At 46.9% G+C, this 6,576-nt stretch overlaps 1 protein-coding gene across 5 annotated transcripts in view; it reads left to right on the top strand.

Annotated features, from left to right (window-relative positions):
• Positions 1–6,576, top strand: part of SHC3 (SHC adaptor protein 3) — a 150,356-nt gene that overhangs the window by 71,114 nt on the left and 72,666 nt on the right. The gene's annotated exons all lie outside the window — the stretch shown is intronic.

Raw genomic sequence — 6,576 nt, 5'->3', positions numbered from 1 at the left:
TCGGGGGCCACAGGGGGAAACACCAGGGTGGGCAGGAGGCAGAGGACAGGAGAGAGGTTTAGGCCAGAGCCTTTACTGGGGTCTCCATGGGAAAGGCAAGGCAGGGCAGGGTGGACAGCTCAGGATGGCTAGTTTGGGCACCTCCTGCGGGCTCTGAGCTATAGGGCTGGTCGCAGTTGCCTGGCATCTGGTCCTGAGATGAGTAAGGCAGAGGAATATTGCCTCTGGGGGTGTAGGGGCCAGGAGAGGAGGCCTGGCCCTGCACTGGTTAATCTGCATGTCATAGGTGATCCGACCAGGCCCTTTGCTGTCTCTAAGAATTGACTAACCCCAGAGGGGTGGTGTCTCCCCAGCTAGAAAAGTTCTTTAAGATGTCAAAATGTCATGCTATACAGAAAATAATGTCAGAGGACGTGTCTGTGTGTGACACAGGGCTGTTAACAGGGCTGCATTCGAGATCCTGTTGGCTGAGCCTATTTTTAGCTGCCTGCTCCAAGACCTGCATCCCTCCACCCACAGGATCCTAAAAGGAAAGATCTCATTGGGAAATGGGTTCTCAGTCTGCAGTGCGGTAGAGAGCACAGCACGGGATCAGGCATAGCCCAGGTGTCTGAGCTGCCTGGCCAAAGTGTCACCCACAATGATGTAGCTGCCATTTTACAAAGAAAAGTGAACACAGAGGATGGAGGGAAGGAAGACCAGGTGTTTGTTTGGTCCAGGTTTAGGCGGTTCAGTCAAGACTAGAGCCACAGGGAGACTTGGTGATGGAGGCCTGCCCTGCCCTTCGGGGGACATGATGGGAAATCCTGGGCCTAGGCTTCTCCCAGGGAGTATGGGAACAGGCCCCTTCCTGCCTCCTGCCGCCTCCCAGACACCCACACAGCATCAGCACTTATAATTAGTGTGCATTTCCTGGAGTTTTTATATGCCTGGAATCATGCAGCACATACTCTTCTTTGTCTGATCTCCTTCATGCCACATAATTTTGTTCAGGCTGGTTGATGTTGTGTGTGTGTCCCTGCTCTTTTTCACTCCCAGCACAGTTTCACTTGAGCCCTCTGAACGTGGTTTGTTTATCCACTCAAGGTAGATTTAGTACATATGGCACCTGGTTTCTGGTTCCCACGGTTCCCATCTTGCACACCACTTCTGGTGGGTTAGAATTGGTGTTGAGGATTTCCAAGGCCTTACGTGGTCCTGTGATTGTTAGAACTCTAAGATTCTGAGTCCTGTTGTGGGTGACCTTGCTGAGGAACAAGCAGATGGGCTCTCCCTAGGTCCAGAGAGAGACTGGAGTTCAGAAAACGTGCCATCTCCGTGGACCTCCCACGTGGCCGGTTCTTAAAGCTGTGGGTTCACTCCCTGGGCTCTGAGCAGGCTTAGGCGCTTGCTGGTTGTGTGATCTCAGGCACGTTGCTTAACTACTCTGTGCCTCCATCTCCTCAACTATAAAACCAGCATCAATGCTCCTACCTTCCAAGGATGTGTGAGGATTAAATGAGGCCATCCCATGAAAGCACATAGAACAGAGCCTGGCAAAAGTCAGGTCCCCTTGTGTTTTTGGTATGTGTATCCAAAGGGTCAGAGACTTTGGGGTCAGGTTTGCTTGCTTCTCCTGTATTTCCGCTTTGCTATTAGGAAGCAGATTTCAGCAGAGTTGGGCTCTTTAGAGCTTGTGGTAGTTGATCTCAGAAGATGCATCTCTCCAAAAAGCTGGCAGTAAAGACGGATATATGCAAGGTTTCCAAGGTCTGTGGATTCCACGCTACTTTGGGCAGCCCCTTTCAGCCCCTTCGTGGCTGGCGTTCTGAAGGCAAGTGGCACCATCTTGCCTGGAGCACAGTGCGGTTGGGTGGACCCATCCCGATTATTTGAGACCTTGCTTTTTATAAAATTGTACCTGCCATAAACAGCAATTATGAGGTGTAACTTTCTTTTTGATTGGCTTATCAGCATCTTGAAGCAGCTGAATTGGGAGTAGAGAACTTTTTCTAACCCAACGGTTAGAATTTTAAAAGGGAAAAGAAAATTCATTGAAAGTGTTCATAAGAACGAAGCAAGTCCCTGATCTCTCAAACAAAGATGTCTGTGACACCACCTGTGACCTTGAGCGAACTTTAGTTATTTAAACCATTAGGAATATTAGCTTCAATATTGTCTCGGGAGGGCTTTATTCTTTGGTTCTACATTTTTAGCAATCCTAAGGGTTTATCTTTCATTTTGTGAGATATTGTACAGCAAGGTTAAGGAATCTCTTTTCTAGTTTCCTATTGGGCTTTTTTTCAAAATGAGAAATTATAGGATACTGGTTTTTTTTTGCATCTGTTTAATAATCATCAATCAGTAGTTATTGACACCTACTATGTATGTGTGTCTGGGGCAAATCACAAACATTGGGAATGTTGGGATAAAAATGGCAGGGGTGACTGTAAAATTATGACAATTAGGGAACTTGCTTTGGCATCTCACTGATTTTTCAAGTGGTGCACAGATTTCAAAATTCATGGCTATACTTATGCTTGCAACATACCTATTGTTGGAAGATTTAAGTGGTTTCAACCTGTTCTGGTGAAATTACTTTCGACAAATTAAGGTATTTTTGATGCTTAAAATTGTGTTTAACTCTGTATGATGCTTTAGGTTGTAGGTGCTGGGAAGTTTCAATTAATTTGTGCGGATGAAGCTGGGAAGAAGCCATTTGCTCTAAGTGCTCCTCTTAGCACTCTGGGCCCCCACATGCCCTCTCACCCTGGCTGGCAGCCTCCTGGCCCCATCCTTGCTGTGTGTTGGCTCTCATACATTGCCTGCCTGTCTCATGGCTTCACGATGGACATAATCGGCTGCTTTCATGCCTCCTTGGGGAGGGAGAGAGGCTGTCCCCACGGTGAGAGTGAGCTGTCTGTAGTCCTACCCTTAGCTCTACTCTCCATGATCAGGCAGACCTGTGAGTTTTCTTCTCCAAATGGGCCTCTTTTCATTGTCATTTTCACCACAGAAGTCTGGGCTGGTCTCCCTGCCTGCTGTTTCTCAGCCCTTTCTGTGTCTTGCACACTGCTGCTAGGTTAATGTCCGTTCAATCCTGTTTCGATCATATTAGCCCTATTTAAAAGGCCTCTGCTGTTTATCACCCCTCAGCACATCCCTGGATGCTTCTCGGACCTGAGTCTGAATTCTAAATTCCTCTGCCTCTTTTTGCTGTCCTTCTGCAAATCTGACCCAGTCTGCCATTTCCCGGCACAGCCACTGCTCGACAAGGCTGCTCCTCTGGGCCCAGTTCCAATCTGTACTTTCTCCAGAGATCTTCTACCGCCCCTGGTTTCCAGCTCCTTTAGTGATGAGGCTTCTCTGTGGACTGGGTGTACATGCCCTCTCGTTTCTCTGAAAGACAGAATTGCCCTCTAGTAGTTAATAGTGCCCATGCTGTGGCTACTTTTTTCTCTAGGCTATTCCATGAGTTGTTAATCTCCTCCGCTGCCCTGTAGGTTTCTTGAGAACACAGAATGTCTTGCCTTCTCCATGGTGGTCAGGGCTGTGATGGATTTGGTGTGGGCGTGGCACAGGAGGATCAAGGACAGTTCCTGGGTGGGGGTGAGGGCAGCTCTCTAGAGGACCATGGTCTCGTTTTCCGCCATGGGAAGACCAGGGTAGGAATGCTTTTGGTGGGGACAGTCAAGGCTTTGTTTGAAAAGATTAAGTCTGAGGAGAATTTAGACAATGAGCTGGAGATATCAATTGGATGTGGTAATTGTCTATAAGATCTTGGTACCAACATCCTGGGAGATGGAAGACAAATGAGGCTGGAGATAAAGACAAATGAGGCCTTTGGAGCTAGAGACAATAAGACACCTTAGAACAGGAGTGGATGGAGGTAACTGCAGAGTAAAATTAGACTCTGTCTTTGTTTAGCTGATATCCAAGTCAGGGCATGGCTCCAGCAGTCCCGAAGGGCTATGGTGTGGGACCACCCAGGCAGGGTTTGGGAAGACAAGATGGGCGTGGGAATCTATTTTGCTGTTATTTGTCCAACACTCACCTGGAAAGTATAATGAATGAAGCTGGGAATTACAGAGAGGATTTCTTTGGCTAGAGTCCTGTGTCCTGTGATCCCTACCCTGTTAATGTGGGAGGGGCCAGGTGGTTCCCCCTTGCTTCAGATAGAGTGAGGGGCTTTCAGCAAATGACGCTGACTTTGGTATGTGTCACCCAGAGCCTGGGGAGCCCATTGGACCACACCACTGAGACCTGAAGCAGGAGTGAGTGTGTTTGGGGAGAAACTACCTCCCGCTGATGGAAGGTGCTGTGGGCAGGAGGCACCCTAATGGGGCCATGAGCCCACTGAACTCACCCTGGAATGCTTACTGCTAAAGATTGGGGCCGTGTCAGCAGCAAGAGGCTGGACCTGCCCCATGGGTGTTGGTGCCAGGAGGGGGAAGGTGTGTGGGCAGATGAAGAACAGACACTGTCCATTTCACAGCATGGGCACCCTAATATTCCCGGGGTTGGGGGAGGAGCCTTAAAGAAACAAGGAAAGTGGCTGTGGGAGGAGTTGGCTGCAAACCTCAACCCTGGCCAGAGGGCCCAGCCGGGGCTGTCAGTGTCACTCAGTGCTCCCTGACTTCTTCATAGGCACCCCCAGAGCACCATCCCAGTCAAGGGGTCAGAAACTGCAGCCAGAAGGTTGGGAGGCACCTCCTTCTTTGACCACTGGGAGGTTTTGAGCCCCAGACAGTGCTAAGGGAAGGAGGAGAGCTCTAACTTTAAATGATGTTCTGGGTTTTTATTATTATGCTGAGGCTAAGAATTTTTACCTCTAAAATAGGAAAATGGAGTAAGTTGTAAGTTATTGAGGATATTTTCTTCTCTGGAAATGAGTGGACTAGATACGGGGCATGCCCAGGGCTCCGTCCGGGGCCAGGGAGGAGCTGGCCCCGAGTGGATTTAGACAGAAGACATTGGGGCAGTAAACTCGTTCTCAGATTGTACCATCCACTCATGCAGGTCACACAGAGGACAGAGAGGAGGTGGGTGGAACGGATCCTTGGGGCTCTCCGTGATTTAGAGGTAGAGTCACGGAGAAGGCGAGAAACTGACCAGGAGCACCCAGGATGGTGGGGGACGTCAGAGGACTGTGGGATCAAGAAGTCAAGAAAAAGAAGTGTGTCAAGGAAGTGAGGACAGCAGATTGCCTGTCGATTTGGTGCCAGGGAGGGTGTTGGCGACTTTGCAGAACAGTTAGTAGGAACAAGAGTGGCCTGGGGAGAGCTGAGGAGAAAAGGGAGGTGAGAGTGGAGAGGGCACCATCAACAACGCTGTTGACGGTCCATTTTTTGGAGGAACCATAATTTATTGAACTGGCCCCTGATAGGTATTGATTGTTTCCTATCATTCTATTAAAACATTGCAGCAATCAATAGTGTGTACATGAATCTTCTGGCCTGTTTCTGAGAGTATTTAGAGGATGCATTCCCAGAAGTAGAACTGCTGGATGAAAGAGTTTTGTTAGGGATATGACCAATCTGCCCCCACAGAGGCTGCACCAAGCTACATTCTCACTGTTGTGGGATACTTTACCAACAAGTTCTTATCAAGCTTAAATCTTTGGCTGTGAAAATTGACTTTTAGTATAGGCTTTAATTTGTATTCTTATTATGAGTAAAGCTGAGAATCTTTTCATATTTTCAAGTGCCATTTATCTCCTGTGTAAACTCTTTGTTCATATCTTTTACTCATTTTCTATTGGGTTTTTGATGTTTTCCTTATTGACTTATATTAGGACAATTATCTCTTTGGCTGTGAAATGTTACCATTTTTTTCTTGTGCATAAAGTTTTATTTTTATGATATTGTGTCAATGTTTCCTTTTATGGTTTCTGTATCATTCTAAGATTCAGAGATTAAAAATGTCTTCCCAATTTTCTTTTAGTACTTTTATGGTTCATCACAAACAAATTAAATTTGCAATCCATCTAGGATTTATTTGCATGTAAGGCATAAGATAGGAACTCAACTTACTTTTTCCTGGATAGTTGCCCAGGCACTCAAATGCCACTCACTGGGTAACTCTTCACCCCTACTGACATGCATTACAGCATTTATTCTGTAGGGAAGGAAAAACACTTTTGTCCTCTGCCCTCCTATATTCTTTGGCTGGGACCCTGCAAATTAGACTAACAGAAGACAGATTAACAAGAGAAAACCAAACTTGATTAAAGCACGAAGTGCACATGCTCGCAGTGAAATTCAGTGATGAGTAACTCAAAGAAGTGGTTAGAACTTGGGCTTATATCTTAAACGAAGATGAAAAATCTGTACAGAATTGACAAGACACAGAAAAAAAGACTTTGAGTTTCTGGGGGTGACAAGCTGTGGGAAGGTAAATGTATGAGGAAACTTATGGAAAATAAGAGCTAGTTACAAGGTTTGTTATGCAGATTCCTCTGGTGCATCTCTTAGTTGATCAGGGTCTAGAGTTGTCTCCAGTGATTAATGTCTGTCCTTCTTGGTAGAGAGGGGAAGGGGATGCCTTTACAAATTTATGTCCTGCTTTTAGGCCAATAGGGGAAGTGCAGGGACTTTT

The sequence above is a fragment of the Globicephala melas genome, chromosome 6, assembly GCF_963455315.2.
Source record: "Globicephala melas chromosome 6, mGloMel1.2, whole genome shotgun sequence".
Classification (NCBI taxonomy): domain Eukaryota; kingdom Metazoa; phylum Chordata; class Mammalia; order Artiodactyla; family Delphinidae; genus Globicephala; species Globicephala melas.
Note: the sequence above shows the minus strand (reverse complement) of the source record. Positions and strands in the feature narration are given on the sequence as shown.